This window comes from Pseudophryne corroboree, chromosome 5 (assembly GCF_028390025.1).
Source record: "Pseudophryne corroboree isolate aPseCor3 chromosome 5, aPseCor3.hap2, whole genome shotgun sequence".
Taxonomy (NCBI): Eukaryota; Metazoa; Chordata; class Amphibia; order Anura; family Myobatrachidae; genus Pseudophryne; species Pseudophryne corroboree.
Genome location: NC_086448.1, coordinates 810,513,679 through 810,531,139, shown reverse-complemented (window position 1 = coordinate 810,531,139; position 17,461 = coordinate 810,513,679). Strand labels below are relative to the sequence as shown.

Sequence of the window (17,461 nt, the reverse complement as noted above, 5' to 3'; positions counted from 1 at the left end):
TCTATGCGACCAATGCAATAGATGCACATTCAGATAGGCAGATCTCTGCATACTCACCACTGTGCATAACCCGCCACTGCATTGACACAGCCTCAACTGTTTGCTAAATTTAGCTTCATTTACACCCAACAGAGCCAGATTAACACCTGGTGGGGCCTAGGAAGTTACTGGTCTGCGGGCCACCCACCCCTATCTTTTTGACCTGTTCCACAGAAAGTTTATATTATTTATTCAAGTATATAAAGCATTTTTTCAAATGATTTTAATAATCTGTATATAGTGGCGGATCCAGGGGAGGGGAACTCGGGCCCGTGCCCCCCCCCTGTCATTTGTGGCAGTTTTTTGTTTTTTTTAAATCGGCCACAGCGGGCAATAGGGCAGCAGTCCCAGCGCAGGAGGCCCGGCGGTCAGAGCCGGATTAAGGGGGGAGGGGCTTTGGGGGTAAGTACCCCGGATCCCCGTCTGAAAGGGCTCCCTGCCACCGCCACAGATCAGATTTCTATTACCGATCCGCGGCGTGGTGCTGTGCTCTCCACTGACAGCCGTTGTACTCACACTGTCAGCTGCCAGCGCTGCGCTGCACCTCCTCCTGCCTCGTAACCAATGGCAACCCGGCACACGCACATGGCGTGAACACGTCACGCTGTGCGCTGCCACTCTCTCCTCCTGTACTGCGCCGTGTGCTGCCACTCTCTCCTCCTGTACCTGGTCCGCCTCCTGTAGTCACAGTGCACTCTCTCCTCCTGTACCTGCTGTTTATGAGCACCATTAGGAGTCACAAACGCTCCTTCCTGTCCTAGGATGCCAGCCAGTGGGGCAAAGCCTTAAGGTATTTGCTATGTAAATGTGATAGGGGGAGCGGGCGTGCACGGTTGTCAGGGAATCCTTCATTGTTTCTTTCCTGAAACAAAGTTATGTCCCTGTATCTCCCCCTCAGCACCCTCCTCCTCCCTGTATCTCTCCCACTGTACCCTCACCCTTCGTGTATCTCCCCCTCAACATCCTCACCCTCCCTGTATCTCCCCCTCAGCACCCTCACCCTCTCTGTATCTCCCCCTCAGCACCCTCACCCTCCCTGTATCTCCCCCTCAGCACCCTCCCCCTCCCTGTATCTCCCCCTCAGCACCCTCCCCCTCCCTGTATCTCCCCCTCAGCATCCTCACCCTCCCTGTATCCAGGGCCGTTTCTAGACAATTTGGCTCCCAGCGCGAGATTTCAAAATGCGCCCCCCCCCCCTATTGCTCTAAAAAAAAAAAAAAAGTGTGCCCCCACCCCCCATATAGCCATAAAAAGAAAAATCTTGCGCGCGCCTTAGGCGCGCGCGCTCCCGACAAGGGTGTGTGGCTGGATTAAAATGGGCGTGGTCTCATTAAAGTGGGCATGGCCTCATCTGATATCATCACACCCACCACAGTGGGGGAAAAATAAAAATAAAAAAGTCCCCTTTTTACACATTACAGCAGGCAAGTGTCCCCATATTACACAGCGCGGCAGGCGGGTGTCCCCATTTTACACAGCGCGGCAGGCAGGTGTCCCCATTTTACACAGCGCGGAAGGCTGGTATCCCCATTTTACACAGTACGCAAGCAGGTATCCCCATTTTACACAGTACGCAGGCAGGTGCCCCCATTTTACACAGTACGCAGGCAGGTATCCCCATTTTACAAAGTACAGCAGGCAGGTATCCCCATTTTACACAGCACGGCAGGCAGATATCCCCATTTTACACAGCACGGCAGGCAGATATCCCCATTTTACACAGTACGCAGGCAGGTGCCCCCATATTACACAGTACGCAGGCAGGTGCCCCCATATTACACAGTGTGGCAGGCAGGTGCCCCCATATTACACAGTGTGGCAGGCAGGTGCCCCCATATTACACAGTAGGCAGGCAGGTGCCCCCATATTACACAGTGTGGCAGGCAGGTGCCCCCATATTACACAGTACGCAGGCAGGTGCCCCCATATTACACAGTACGCAGGCAGATGCCCCCATATTACACAGTACGCAGGCAGGTGCCCCCATATTACACAGTACGCAGGCAGGTGCCACCATTTTACACAGTGTGGCAGGCAGGTATCCCCATAGGCAGGTGCCCCCATATTACACAGTGTGGCAGGCAGGTATCCCCATAGGCAGGTGCCCCCATAATACACAGTGTGGCAGGCAGGTATCCCCATAGGCAGGTGCCCCCATATTACACAGTGTGGCAGGCAGGTATCCCCATAAGCAGGTGCCCCCATTTTACACGGTGCGGCAGCGGCAGGCAGGTTTCAAGCTGAGGAGAAGGAAGGGGGAGAGGGGGGGAGAGAGAGAGAATACTTACGTCTTCCCGCTCTTCGGTCCCGCCGCCTCACGTCCCTCGCGCCGGCCGCCTCACGTCCCTCGCGCCGGCCGCCTCCTCCTTCTTCTTGCTTCTCCTTCTCGCCTCTCCCGAGCGCTCCTGCTCGGGGGGCGGGGCTTTGCGGAATGACGCGTTTGCGTCGTGACGTCACGACGCAACGCGTCATTCCGCGAAACTCCGCCCCCCGAGCAGGAGCGCTCGGGAGAGGCGAGAAGGAGTAACATAGTGCCGCGGCGGGCGCCCCGTGCGGTTGCACGGCTCGCCTGCCCCTAGAAACGGCACTGCCTGTATCTCCCCCTCAGCACCCTCACCCTCCCTGTATCTCCCCCTCAGCACCCTCCCCCTCCCTGTTTCTCACCTCTCAGCACCCTCCCTCTCCCTGTATCTCCCCCTCAGCACCCTCACCATCCCTGTATCTCCCCCTCAGCACCCTCACCCTCCCTGTATCTCCCCCTCAGCACCCTCCCCCTCCCTGTGTCTCCCCCACAGCATCCTCACCCTCCCTGCATCTCCCCCTCAGCACCCTCCCTCTCCCTGTATCTCCCCCTCAGCACCCTCTCCCTCCCCTGTATCTCCTCCTCAACATCCTCTCCCCTTCAGCACCCTCCTACTCCCTGTCTCTCCCCCTCAGCACCCTCCCCCTCCCTGTCTCTCCCCCTCAGCATCCTCACCCTCCCTGTCTCTCCCCCTCATTGTCCCTGTCTATCCCCCTCAGCACCCTCACCCTCCCTGTATCTCCCCCTCAGTACCTTTACTATATATATATATATATATATATATATATATATATATCCAAAAAGAGTACAGGCACTCACCACTTTTCCTTGAAAATAGAAGAATTTATTGCCACTCACAGGTGTGTCTCACATGGAGACAGTCAGCATAACAGCATATAGTGTCGACGTTTCGGCTCCCATCGAGCCTTCTTCAAGACAGACAGAAAAACAACAGGTGTACCCAGCAGCCCATACCACACACTGCACCCAGGATTGCTTATGTAGCAAAGGACCACACACAGGTCCTGCCCATCAATTAGCCAACAGGAAATGACCATACTAATGAAATACACCTGGCAACCAACCTAATGAACTGGATAACAGACAGCCTTGTTACTCAAATAAATGAGCCATAGTAGAATGTGGTGTAGAGGAGGAAAACTACAACATCCTAATGCAGATAGCGGCTAATCGCGGCAAATTGCCGCGAAACCGGAAGTAGCATGCGTTCCATTGGCCGTGGAACGCACGCCCAGCCGGTACAATACCGGAAGCACTGTGCGTTCCACCGCCGTGGAGCGCAACCATGTGACCGGAACTTCGGGAAGGCGCAGTGCGGCTGTTAGCCGTCGCTCAGATACCAAACTAAAACACAGAAAGTGGTCATGGGGGCTGCTTATAATCAAAGCCCTGCGCGAATGCAGTAACTTAGAGCAAACATATAATGGAATAAACTCACATGGTAATCCCCGGAACATAGTATACAAAGAATAAATGTTAACAAAAAATAAAAAGATGAATATAGATCTAAGATCTGATTTTAGTTGTAAAAATGACTGAAAAAGCACATAATGAAAGATAGACAGCAAATGGTTTATAAAGACTGTAGGGCCACCGGACACTAACCGGATGGCCCAACCACCATCCCCTGAATAAACACGCCCAACAGGGCAACAACAGGGGAAGGGGAACAATGATAATTGTATACATGTATCCTAGGACACAAAGTGGCTCATATTGGGACCTGCAGTGTGACCCATGTCACAAATAGCAATCCAGGGTGCTAACCAACACATAAACAAATAAAACAAAAAAACAGACTTACATAACATCACATAATAAACCACAGTGAACTCGGAAAGAGTTCGCTGTGTGTTTTAAAAAATTATTTAGTAATTCAGCGATAGCCCTATCCAAGAAAAATGTTGAATGGATTAGCCTCATTTAGCCCCCGGGGGGCTAGAGTGTCCAATTCATAGATCCATTTGGCTTCTCGTTGACGTAGTTGCCTTTCCCAGTCGCCCCCACGGGGAGGTCTCGGTACATGATCGATCAACATACACTTCAAACTGGATATCGAATGTCCTCTGGATACGAAGTGTTGTGCTACCGGTTTATCAGACATCTTGGAGATCAATGCAGCTCGAATTGATGTGCGATGGTTGGCCATCCGATCACGGAAGTTCCTTGTCGTCATCCCAACGTAGTAATACCCGCAAGGACACACAATGATATAAATTACATGGTCCATAGTGCAATGTAACCGCTGACGGATCATAATCTGTCGACCACTATGCGGATGTGCAAAACTTGCACCAGACATCATTGATCGGCAAGTGGTGCAATTGGGGCACCGATAACAGCCTTTCTTGCTGTCAGGTAGCCAGGTCTTATTGGTTGCCAGTGGCTGTAGAGTAGGGCGCATTAACAGTTGTCTGAGATTTTTACCTCGTCTGTATGCACACAGTGGTGGCTGTAGATTAGACCCCTTAAATACTGGGTCTGAGGCCACAATCGGCCAATGTTTCCGCAGCACTTTCTCAGATTGTGATGAAGCGACATCATAAGTGGATGCAAATATCATTCTCTTAATAGGACCCTTGGCACCTTGGTCGTTGGGGTGGGAGTGCCTGTACTTCGCTTTCTTGAGACATCTTGCGACTGTTTTTTTGGTGTAGCCACGTTCATAGAATCTCTCTGCCATATACACCTGTTGTTTTTCTGTCTGTCTTGAAGAAGACTCGATGGGAGCCGAAACGTCGACACTATATGCTGTTATGCTGACTGTCTCCATGTGAGACACACCTGTGAGTGGCAATAAATTCTTCTATTTTCAAGGAAAAGTGGTGAGTGCCTGTACTCTTTTTGGATATATTTTGGACTTCTCTGGAGCCCCTTATGGAGCACCGCCTATGTTGTGGACTGTAGCAGTGAGTGTGGACTTATCTGGATATATATATATATATATATATATATATATGAAACTAAATAGAGGAGATGGCGCCAAGGGAGTTATATCAACGCCCTACCTAAAAACGGACCCTTACAGTACTCTCCGGATAAATTACGTCAGATAACAAATACTAACATAAAAATTTATTAAAACAACATATAAACCCGACACAAATGTTCATAAGTATACAGAGTTGATACATTTACATTTGTCGCACAATTTGAACAATCTGTTTGTAGTGATTAGGAAAAAGCGTAGATATATCACTACGATTTCCTCCTTCTCCTTATTGTAGATTCGGAGGTAACATCAGATAATAGATAGATAAATAACCCAACGCGTTTCGTCTTGTTCCAAGACTTCATCAGGGGTAAAATCTACAATTGTAGAATAATAAGTCAAAACAAATACATAGCAATAAGCATCTTACACTCGCATATAACATGACATATTGGTTTCAAAAGAACATGACATAGCAACATGAGGAGGAAAACAGAATAAATAACATGAAGAAAGAGGAAAAAAGAGAACCAAAAAGCACAGGTTGTGAAAAACATACCTCTTCATTTCAGAACATACTGTCAGCACATAGAAGGTCATTCAAAGATGTATGAACAACGTTACAATATTTCAATGGGACTTGATTGATACAGCGAGGACCATACCTAATTAAAAAACGTTTAATAACCTTTATTAATTAAAGGACACTTTTTGTTCAATTAGGCAGAGATTGGGATTAATCCAATGGAACGGCACATACCTCATATATCATCAGCTTGAGTCTGACATTCAGATATTCGAATATGGGGAAGATTCATATGTGTATAGAATCTAACTGGTTCACAAGCATAAGGAACCTAATAAATTGATTAATTGGGTATTAATTATAAGAACACATATGAGCTCATAAATAGACCCCTATCTTATTTTGACACCCATAATTATAAAAATTCTGGTATCATTAATGTCTGATCACTAATGAACAGATCTCATGACTAACCTGTGTGGTTTCTATATATGATACAGAACAAAGCCACAGAATTGGCTATAACAAACACCAATGTTACCACTATACAACAATCCTCTACTAAATGATCTGATTATAACCAGCCATTTATTCATATTTGGAAAACCCAGGACTAATTGTATTAACCATCAGCAGAGAGCTGATCACTGTGTGTTTATTGCTAAAAAGATATATTTGGTAACTACAGCAGAGAGCTGATCACTGTGTGTTTATTGCTAAAAAGATATATTTGGTAACTACAGCAGAGAGCTGATCACTGTGTGTTTATTGCTAAAAAGATATATTTGGTAACTACAGCAGAGAGCTGATCACTGTGTGTTTATTGCTAAAAAGATATATTTGGTAACTACAGCAGAGAGCTGATCACTGTGTGTTTATTGCTAAAAAGATATATTTGGTAACTACAGCAGAGAGCTGATCACTGTGTGTTTATTGCTAAAAAGATATATTTGGTAAATTGTTAAGTGGATTAATATCTGTAGTCAGCAAAAACCTTGTGATTGACTGGGGCTTAGTGATCTCACAGTTGGTAGTTGATTATCACCTTTTGGTTGAGGGTTGCTGTGTGGGGGAGGGGGTGTAATCACAAAGAGCATGTGTTTGTAGACTTACTTAACCAGTATAGTATAGGACGTCAGGCCTATAAGGACGTTGCAGTGACTAGTATATGAAGTGGCTAGTTATTAAGTGGCAGCTAATATCAATAGCAGTGTTATACCTGTGTTAAACCGAAGGAAAACAGAAGGCAAACAAACTTACAAATTAACAAAAGGCCTGCATTACAACCTAAAAACTCTGGAACTTTATGTGGCCTCTCCTCGCCTCAAACATGAGAACACCAAGACCATGCTTACAACCTCTCTGTCTGAGAACATCAAGTCTGTCCCTGGGCCTAACCATCAAGATGAACAGGGAACTGTGGGGGTAGAGCACCAGGACCGGGATCAGCAGGGACATCCCCATTGCGTCTGAGTATGCCCCCCTCATTCTCATACCCAACCGAACTAAGATCTGATCAAAATGTTATCCCAATCCTACTTCTGCCACTAGTTACCTGCTATTGTGTCTTTTTTTTTTTTTTTTTTTCTCTCCATTGCTCGCTTCCAACCCACCATGTGTTTTCCTGTAATGTTTACCTCCACTGATTGCACACCTTTCCATTGTGCCCTACATGCAGGGTACATCATACTATTACTTAAGCATCAGTTTTCCCATATATGAACTTGGCCCTTGCATGGCTCACCTCCCACAGTGTAACCTTCAAAGTGCGCCCAACATGGCTGCCCCATATGGTACACTTGTGGATGGGATGAAAAAATACATGGACCTTGTGGTTTTGTTGGAACCCTACTCTAAACTGTAGGACTCTGAAATCACCCCCATTTTGTGTCATCTCTTCTAGGGGTAGACTATTCCACCTGGGTAATCCTACGCTTAGCGCCCAAGATGGCTGCTGCACTTGGTACCTATAAGGGTGGAATACACAACCCTTGGAAGTTATTACCCAAAATGCCTTCACCAATCCTGCATTATGCTTTCTGTGGACTTAAGATTTTTCTTTTATGTCTGTGTTGCTTGTCTATTGTTGTATTACTCAAATCCTCTGTATCATGTGCATTGTTTTTGATGTCTGTAAAGCGCCTTGAGTCCTGTTGGAGAAAAAGCGCTATATAAATAAAATTATTATTATTATTATTATTATTATCAGTATAGTGAACCCACATGATATCTTTATTAGGGAAACCCATACTTTATGGACGGTATCACTGATCTATGATCAAATAATTCAAACAAATTACTCAAAAGTGCTACCCACAGGGGGTGTAGTTCTTTAGTGCCAATCATTAAAGAAATCTCTATAATATAGCACATACCTCATCGGTCAGCAGCTTGAACCTGACACTCAGAGACTCAGGAGTGAAGGCAATTCAAATGGGTATAATGTCTAACCAATTTAGAACACGTGGTAGACCTGGTAAATTAATTGGGTTGATATCAATTAGACCATCCATTAAAGTACCAGTATGGTACAAAGAGTTCCCACCCCATGGAGAAACAAATACTCCTTTCACTTAGTAAGGGGAAGATCTATTAACTATAAAAATTATATAAGTGAGTGTATAACTCATACAACTTAGTTTCATATTCATGAATAAATCTGTCATATTTATATAGTGAATATATATAATTAGTGCATATCATATACTCTTTAAAAAATTACATTTATAAATGATTAGTGGTTAACCAGTCAATTAAATACATATAGTTGGTACAAAGTGTATACTAATAAATGGGACCACGTTCAAAGTTGATAATATACTATTGTAAAAACAAAAACAAAACCTTACCCTCCAGTAGTGCAGTGCTGACAGCCAAGTCTCTGTATAATGAGGCATTGGACCTGATAACCACCCTTTATAAAGGGAAAAGTGATTACATCACTTCCCTTGCAAAGTGATTGGTGCTCTATATATATGTGCTCCATTTACTATATTAGAATGGAGATTACTTAACCAAAAGTGCATAGATTTATAATTTTCAAATAATCAAACTAAGTGTATTAACGGTATTATTATGAGAATAACTCCTTAGGAGGAAATACCTAATTGATTACTATTACCCATAATGCTTTTCACTGTCTCTCTGGTTACTATTTAGGGAAACCAAACCTGGCTAAATGCCAGGAATGATGTTGGACACACCCCATCTCATTTAACTCAGTTTCATGTCCTAGATATTGGACTGATCCCCTGTGGGTAATTCCCCTTGATCGTATTGCATGACGCTGGAGCGATAATAAATAAATAAATAAATGAAAATAAAAATTAAATATAAAAAAAAATATATATATATAAAAATAAAAATAAAAATGGAAATAAAAATAAAAATAATTAAATAAAAAATAAATAATAACTTAAAAAAATTATAATAAAAATAAATAAATAAAAAAATAAAAAATAAATAGAAAAATAGAAAATAAATAATAAATACATTAAAAAAATAGAATTAAAATAAAAATAAAAATAAAAAATAACAATAAAAATAAAAATAAATATAAATAAAAATAAATAGAAATAAACATAAAAATAAGAATATTGATGAAAAAATTATAAATAATAAATAAATAAATAAATATAATAAAAGTAAAAATAATTTATAAACAAATATGTCTGATCTTTATATAAATAAATTAAATCCTTGTATGGTTAAACATGTACATGAGTGTATATATACTGGAAACGTGATGTATGTATGAAAAAAATGAATGAGATGAAGAGTTATCAACTTGAAAATGGCCCCACTTGTACACGTCTATATGTCAAGTGGTAAAATTTAATAACCAATGATAAATACACCGGGGAAATCTTATGATTTTTAAAGATCATCTGACATTCAATTCCTCTACGTGCACATGATATATAATGAAACTACATTACATTAGCATGAAAATTCAGTACTGGCCATTAACTACACTGACAATATCTCCATCTCTACACACTAGATACACTTTATCTACTTCAAAAGAATGCTATCATATCGATATTCTCATTCAACCCTTTCGGTATAAGTGTATTTAAAGTATAAATCCAGAAAGATTCCCTTCGAGCAAGCTGGAGGTCCCTATCTCCTCCCCTCTTATCTTCGGGTACATGTTCCACCACATTAAATGTTAAGCCCTGAATTTCGGACCTATGTTTTTCCTGGAAGTGCCTGGGGAGGCTATGATTCAGGACCTTATTCTTGATGTTTCGTAAGTGTTCCTGTATTCTAATTTTGAGACACCTCTTTGTTTTACCAATATAAGAGAGTTTGCAACTGCAATCTATCTTATAGATGACGTAATTGGTATTGCACGTAACAATGGACTTTAGTCTAAAAACCCTTTTAGTCTCATCTTTCCAGCAGAAACTCTTTTTGTCGATGAAGCGGCAACAATTGCACTTATTGCAGGGAAACAGCCCTGCTCTCTTCATGAGTGGGTGTTGGTTGGAATTATCTTCTTTTTTCCGATGTTCTGTCTGTAATTGACTAGGAGCAAGGATACTTTTAAGGTTCTTAGATCTCCTAAAGACAATACTTGGTCTACTGGGTAGATGAGGCCCTAAAACTGGATCTTTAAGTAAAAGGTGCCAGTGTTTATTCATAATACGTTTGATAGTTCTGTTTTCTTGATTGAACTGTGTTACAAATGGTCTCTCTCCCCGGTGTCCATCCTGTATACGATCTCTCGTCATAAAGAGGCTGTTCCTGTCAATTTCGGAAGCACGGGCTTGGTCTATTCGTAGAGTCTTTTCACTGTAACCCCTATCTATGAACTGAAGAACTAATGATGATGACTGTTCCCAATATGCATCCATACTGCTGCAGTTTTTCCTAATCCGTATAAATTGGGAATATGGTACCGCAGTTTTCCACCGGGAAAGGTGGCAGCTGTCGGAAGGAATGAAACTATTGGCATCAGTTTTCTTGAAAAAGGTTTTAGTACTTAAAGAGCCATCTTCTTCAATTTTCAAAAGAACATCCAGGTAGTCAATGGCTACAGGGTGTTGTTTGTAAGTAAACTTGAGGTTATAATGATTAATTTGAATGTCAGATATAAAACTTGTCAGGGTTTCAACCTCACCGTCCCAGATGAAGATCAAGTCGTCGATGTATCGTTTGTAGAATTTGATGTTAGTACATCTAAAATCTCCATCCACATACAGAATTTCATTTTCCCAACAGTCCATATAGATGTTTGCATATGAAGGGGCGAACTTGGTACCCATCGCCGTACCCTGTTTCTGTAGATAGTATTTTTCTTGAAATTCAAAATAATTATGGTTAAGGACAAACCTAATACTATCCACAAGGAAATCTCTGCTGACATTATGGCCTAAAATCAGGATCTTACTCACTGCTTCACATCCTTTATCGTGGGGGATGGATGTATAAAGTGCCTGTACATCCACAGTGACCCACCGGTATGTGGATTGCCATTGGAGGTCCCTGAGTGAATTCAGTAGACCGGTGGAGTCTTTCAAGTAGGACAGTTGTTTTTTTACATATGGTTGGAGTTTTAAATCCAGATAATGTGACAAACAGGATGTCAAGGAATCAACCCCTGCCACTATGGGTCTTCCTGGGGGAGGGATCGTGCCCTTGTGCACTTTAGGCAGATGGTAAAAAACTGGAATCCTTGGTTTCTTATTGTATAGATATTCGAAATCTTTCTTACACAGGATACCTATGTTTTTAGAGGCGTGTAGAAGATCGTAAAGATCCTCTACAAACTTTTTGGTAGGATCACCTATAAGCTGTTCATAGGTCCTAGTATCATTAATTTGACTCAAAGCCTCTTTGACATATGCCGACTTCTCTTGTAGTACCACCGCCCCTCCTTTATCTGCAGTTTTTATGATTATTTCGTCATTATTCTTGAGTTGTTTAACCGCGAGTCTCTCTTGTGGAGTAAGGTTATCACAAAATCTGTCATCCTTGATTTTTAGTTTCCTGAAACCTTCTTTGACTGAGTCAAAGAAGAAGTCTATATGGTTACCTCTAGATTCCACCGGGTAGTACCTGGAAGGTGGTGCTACTAACAGTTTTTTTCTTGGTTCAAAGTCCAATTTCGGCACTGGGTTTTTCAAATAGTGTCTCTTCAAGGTTAAATTACGGACATATTTATTGAGATCAACATATAAGTTGAACTTGTCCACATGTTGGTTGGGAGCGAATTTTAAAACTTTATTCAGTACTGATGTCTGTAGGACTGATAATTTCTTTTCAGTAAGGTTGATGATGCTTGACTGGGCATTTCTCGTAGGAAGTTGATCGCTCTTCTTTTTTTGATGGGTGACCTTTCTTCCAGCCCTTGTTCCTCTTCTCCTGGGTGTGGAAGCCTTTTCACCCCCTGAGGGGAATCCAACCTGGTATGTAGATGTTCTCGTTCTTGAAAATGTGGTAGTTCTCCCCTCTTTTTCTCCCCTAAAAAAGTCCTTCCTTTGGGGGATACAGACCTACGAAATTCATATCCATTGTTGTATGAGGGTCTTCGGCGTTTACCCACAGGGGATTGATGGTGTTGGTATAATGGTTTCGTCCCATATCTACGTCTAGGTGATCGATAGGAATTTCTTCTCGTATAGTAATTTTCACCTTGTCTATTACGGTAGTTAGGAACATATTCACGTCTGAATACTTCATTATCATAATCCTCAGTGACTTTTCTTCGTCTAGCTTGGACATGATAGTCTCTTTGATAGGGTTTATTAGTGACGTTACTACTCCAATCATATACCTTTCCATTTATATAATCTAATTTATCCCTCGCAAACTTCTTTTGTTTGTGTGTGATGATCTCTTTTTCAAGAGAGTCCAACTTCTGCTGAAGATCCACAACATCCCTCTTAAAATCCTCATCATCATTAAATTTATTCAAAATAACCTCCAATTCATTGAGATCCACCTCTAAAGTGTCCAACTCTTTCTTTCTTTCTAATATAATAAGTTCCACTAATTTTGCCGCACTATCATCCAATATTTTATTCCAATTTTTATTAAACTCTTCATTGTTAGATCCCATGATTGGAGTTTTATTTAACCTCAGACCTCTTGGAACACGTCCAACTTCCAGATATTTTTCAAGTGTTATGAGGTCGTACCAGCTTTTAAGTTCTCTAGTGGCCAACTTCTCCATCTTATTGAGTAGATGGTAATACTCATCTGCATCCTCCTCAATTTGCTCCATATCCTGTCCTTCTTCTAAGAAACTTGTTTTGCATTTTAAGCTTCTACCTTTGCGGTCACTAAATAACGGCATGTTGTTAAGCTGCAAATGGAGAGTAGCTAACAGAAATGCAAAATATGACAAGAATTACTCTCCCACTGCGCTATTTCAAATAAAACACTAAAATTAATTAATTATATGGCTGCCTGTATCCTCTAAGTTCCCTGTTAGGAGGAAATAAATGTGTGAAAATATGAAATGAAATAGAGGAGATGGCGCCAAGGGAGTTATATCAACGCCCTACCTAAAAACGAACCCTTACAGTACTCTCCGGATAAATTACGTCAGATAACAAATACTAACATAAAAATTTATTAAAACAACATATAAACCCGACACAAATGTTCATAAGTATACAGAGTTGATACATTTACATTTGTCGCACAATTTGAACAATCTGTTTGTAGTGATGAGGAAAAAGCGTAGATATATCACTACGATTTCCTCCTTCTCCTTACTGTAGATTCGGAGGTAACAACAGATAATATATAGATAAATAAGCCAACGCATTTTGTCTTGTTCCAAGACTTCAGCAGGGGTAAAATCTACAATTGTAGAATAATAAGTCAAAACAAATACATAGCAATAAGCATCTTACACTCACATATAACATGACATATTGGTATCAAAAGAACATGACATAGCAAAATGAGGAGGAAAACAGAATAAATAACATGAAGAAAGAGGAAAAAAGAGAACCAAAAAGCACAGGTTGTGAAAAACATACCTCTTCATTTCAGAACATATTGTCAGCACATAGAAGGTCATTCAAAGATGTATGAACAACGTTTCAATATTTCAATGGGACTTGATTGATACAGCGAGGACCATACCTAATTAAAAAACGTTTAATAACCTTTATTAATTAAAGGACACTTTTTGTTCAATTAGGCAGAGATTGGGATTAATCCAATGGAACGGCACATACCTCATATATCATCAGCTTGAGTCTGACATTCAGATATTCGAATATGGGGAAGATTCATATGTGTATAGAATCTAACTGGTTCACAAGCATAAGGAACCTAATAAATTGATTAATTGGGTATTAATTATAAGAACACCTATGAGCTCATAAATAGACCCCTATCTTATTTTGACACCCATAATTATAAAAATTCTGGTATCATTAATGTCTGATCACTAATGAATAGATCTCATGACTAACCCGTGTGGTTTCTATATATGATACAGAACAAAGCCACAGAATTGGCTATAACAAACACCAATGTTACCACTATACAACGATCCTCTACTAAATGATCTGATTATAACCAGCCATTTATTCATATTTGGAAAACCCAGGACTAATTATATTAACTATCAGTATAGTGAACCCACATGATATCTTTATTAGGGAAACCCATACTTTATGGACGGTATCACTGATCTATGATCGAATAATTCAAACAAATTACTCAAAGTGCTACCCACAGGGGGTGTAGTTCATTAGTGCCAATCATTAAAGAAATCTCTATAATATAGCACATACCTCATCGGTCAGCTGCTTGAACCTGACACTCAGAGACTCAGGAGTGAAGGCAATTCAAATGGGTATAATGTCTAACCAATTTAGAACACGTGGTAGACCTGGAAAATTAATTGGGTTGATATCAATTAGACCATCTATTAAAGTACCAGTATGGTACAAAGAGTTCCCACCCCATGGAGAAACAAATACTCCTTTCACTTAGTAAGGGGAAGATCTATTAACTATAAAAATTATATAAGTGAGTGTATAACTCATACAACTTAGTTTCATATTCATGAATAAATCTGTCATATTTATATAGTGAATATATATAATTAGTGCATATCATATACTCTTTAAAAAATTACATTTATAAATGATTAGTGGTTAACCAGTCAATTAAATACATATAGTTAGTACAAAGTGTATACTAATAAATGGGACCACGTTCAAAGTTGATAATATACTATTGTAAAAACAAAAACAAAACCTTACCCTCCAGTAGTGCAGTGCTGACAGCCAAGTCTCTGTATAATGAGGCATTGGACCTGATAACCACCCTTTATAAAGGGAAAAGTGATTACATCACTTCCCTTGCAAAGTGATTTGTGCTCTATATATATGTGCCCCATTTACTATATTAGAATGGAGATTACTTAACCAAAAGTGCATAGATTTATAATTTTCAAATAATCAAACTAAGTGTATTAACGGTATTATTATGAGAATAACTCCTTAGGAGGAATTACCTAATTGATTACTATTACCCATAATGCTTTTCACTGTCTCTCTGGTTACTATTTAGGGAAACCAAACCTGGCTAAATGCCAGGAATGATGTTGGACACACCCCATCTCATTTAACTCAGTTTCATGTCCTAGATATTGGACTGATCCCCTGTGGGTAATACCCCTTGATCGTATTGCATGACGCTGTATCTCCCCCTCAGCACCCTCGCCATCCCTGTATCTCCCCCTCAGCACCCTCACCCTCCCTGTATCTCCCCCTCAGCACCCTCACCCTCCCTGTATCTCCCCCTCAGCATCCTCACCCTCCCTGCATCTCCCCCTCAGCACCCTCCCTCTCCCTGTATCTCCCCCTCAGCACCCTATCCCTCCCCTGTATCTCCCCCTCAACATCCTCTCCCCTTCAGCACCCTCCCCCTCCTTGTCTCTCCCCCTCAGCACCCTCCCCCTCCCTGTCTCTCCCCCTCAGCACCCTCCCCCTCCCTGTCTCTCCCACTCAGCATCCTCACCCTCCCTGTCAATCCCCCTCATTGTCCCTGTCTATCCCCCTCAGCACCCTCACCCTCCCTGTATCTCCCCCTCAGTACCTATACTATATATATATATATATATATATATATATATATATATATACATTTTTAGGGTTTTGTGTTTTGGTTTTGGATTCAGTTCCACAGCCATGTTTTGGATTCGGACGCGTTTTGGCAAAACCTCCCTGAAAATTTTTTGTCGGATTCGGGTGTGTTTTGGATTCGGGTGTTTTTTTTTCACAAAACCCTCAAATACAGCTTAAATCATAGAATTTGGGGGTAATTTTGATCCTATAGTATTATTAACCTCAATAACCACAATTTCCACTCATTTCCAGTCTATTCTGAACACCTCACACCTCACAATACTATTTTTAGTTCTTAAATTTGAACCAAGGTCGCTGGATGACTAAGCTAAGCGACCCAAGAGGGTGGCACAAACACCTGGCCCATCTAGGAGTGGCACTGTAGTGTCAGACAGGATGGCACTTCAAAAAATAGTCCCCAAACAGCACATGATGCAAAGAAAAGAGAAAAAGAGGTGCACTGTGGTCGCTGGACGGCTAAGCTAAGCGACACAAACACCTCAATATCACAGGAATTATTCGTTCTAATCAATGGTATTATTGGTCCAAATCACTGGAAGAAAATGACAAAATCACTGGAATTATTTGGCAAGATCACTGTGATTAATAATTATAAATCACTGATATTAATTGGTAAAATCTCGCTATCGCCTGCCTAGTGAAGTGGAATCTAGATGGGATTTTGTACCGGGGACACAATAACTTCATCAATTGTCTAAATCCCAATGCACTAATGGCGGAAAACAGGCGCACGTCTAACAGCGCACTGATTATACTGATCACTGATGATACTACGGAGAACTGACACTGAGCAGCGAGAACAGCACTGGACTATTGTAATGTAGTATACTGGTCACCACAATGCAGCACTGACACTGAGCACAGATATTAAGGACTTATCAGGATACTAGAAGTGACACAGAGCTGCAAGATACAGCAATGGCCTACTGTACTGTACTACTATATACTGGTGGTCACCACAATGCTGCACTGTACTACTATATTCTGGTCACAACAATGCAGCAGATATTGAGCACTGATCAGGATACTAGAACTGAGTCTGACATGGAGCTGCAAGATACAGCAATGGCCTACTGTACTGTACTATATGTATACTGCTGGTCACCAAAATGCTGCACTATCCTACTATATACTGCTCACAATAATGCAGCACAGATATGGATAGTATACTTGACACAGAGCTGCAAGATACAGCAATGGCCTACTGTACTGTACTACTATAATTATATACTGGTGGTCCCCACAATGCAGCACACTGAGCACAGATTATTTGCAGCACACTGAGCACAGATATTTGCAGCACACCGAGCACAGATACAGAGCTTTTCAGGGAGAGAACGCAGCCACATCCTCTCCATTCAATCTCCAATGCACGAGTGAAAATGGCGGAGACACGCGGCTCTTTATATAGAATGCGAATCTCGCGAGAATCCGACAGCAGGATGATGACGTTCGAGCGCGTTCGGGTTAACCGAGCAAGGCGGGAAGATCCGAGGCTGCCTCGGACCCGTGTAAAA

General features: G+C 41.6%; 1 long non-coding RNA gene across 1 annotated transcript; it reads right to left on the bottom strand.

The window, feature by feature from the left end:
- Window positions 1-5,462: 5,462 nt before the first annotated feature.
- On the bottom strand, window positions 5,463-6,148 carry LOC134929499 (uncharacterized). Its single transcript, XR_010178595.1, has 3 exons — window positions 6,055-6,148; window positions 5,854-5,959; window positions 5,463-5,671 (listed from the first exon to the last, which is right to left on the bottom strand). It is a non-coding gene; the product is annotated as an uncharacterized LOC134929499 (long non-coding RNA).
- Window positions 6,149-17,461: the final 11,313 nt, after the last annotated feature.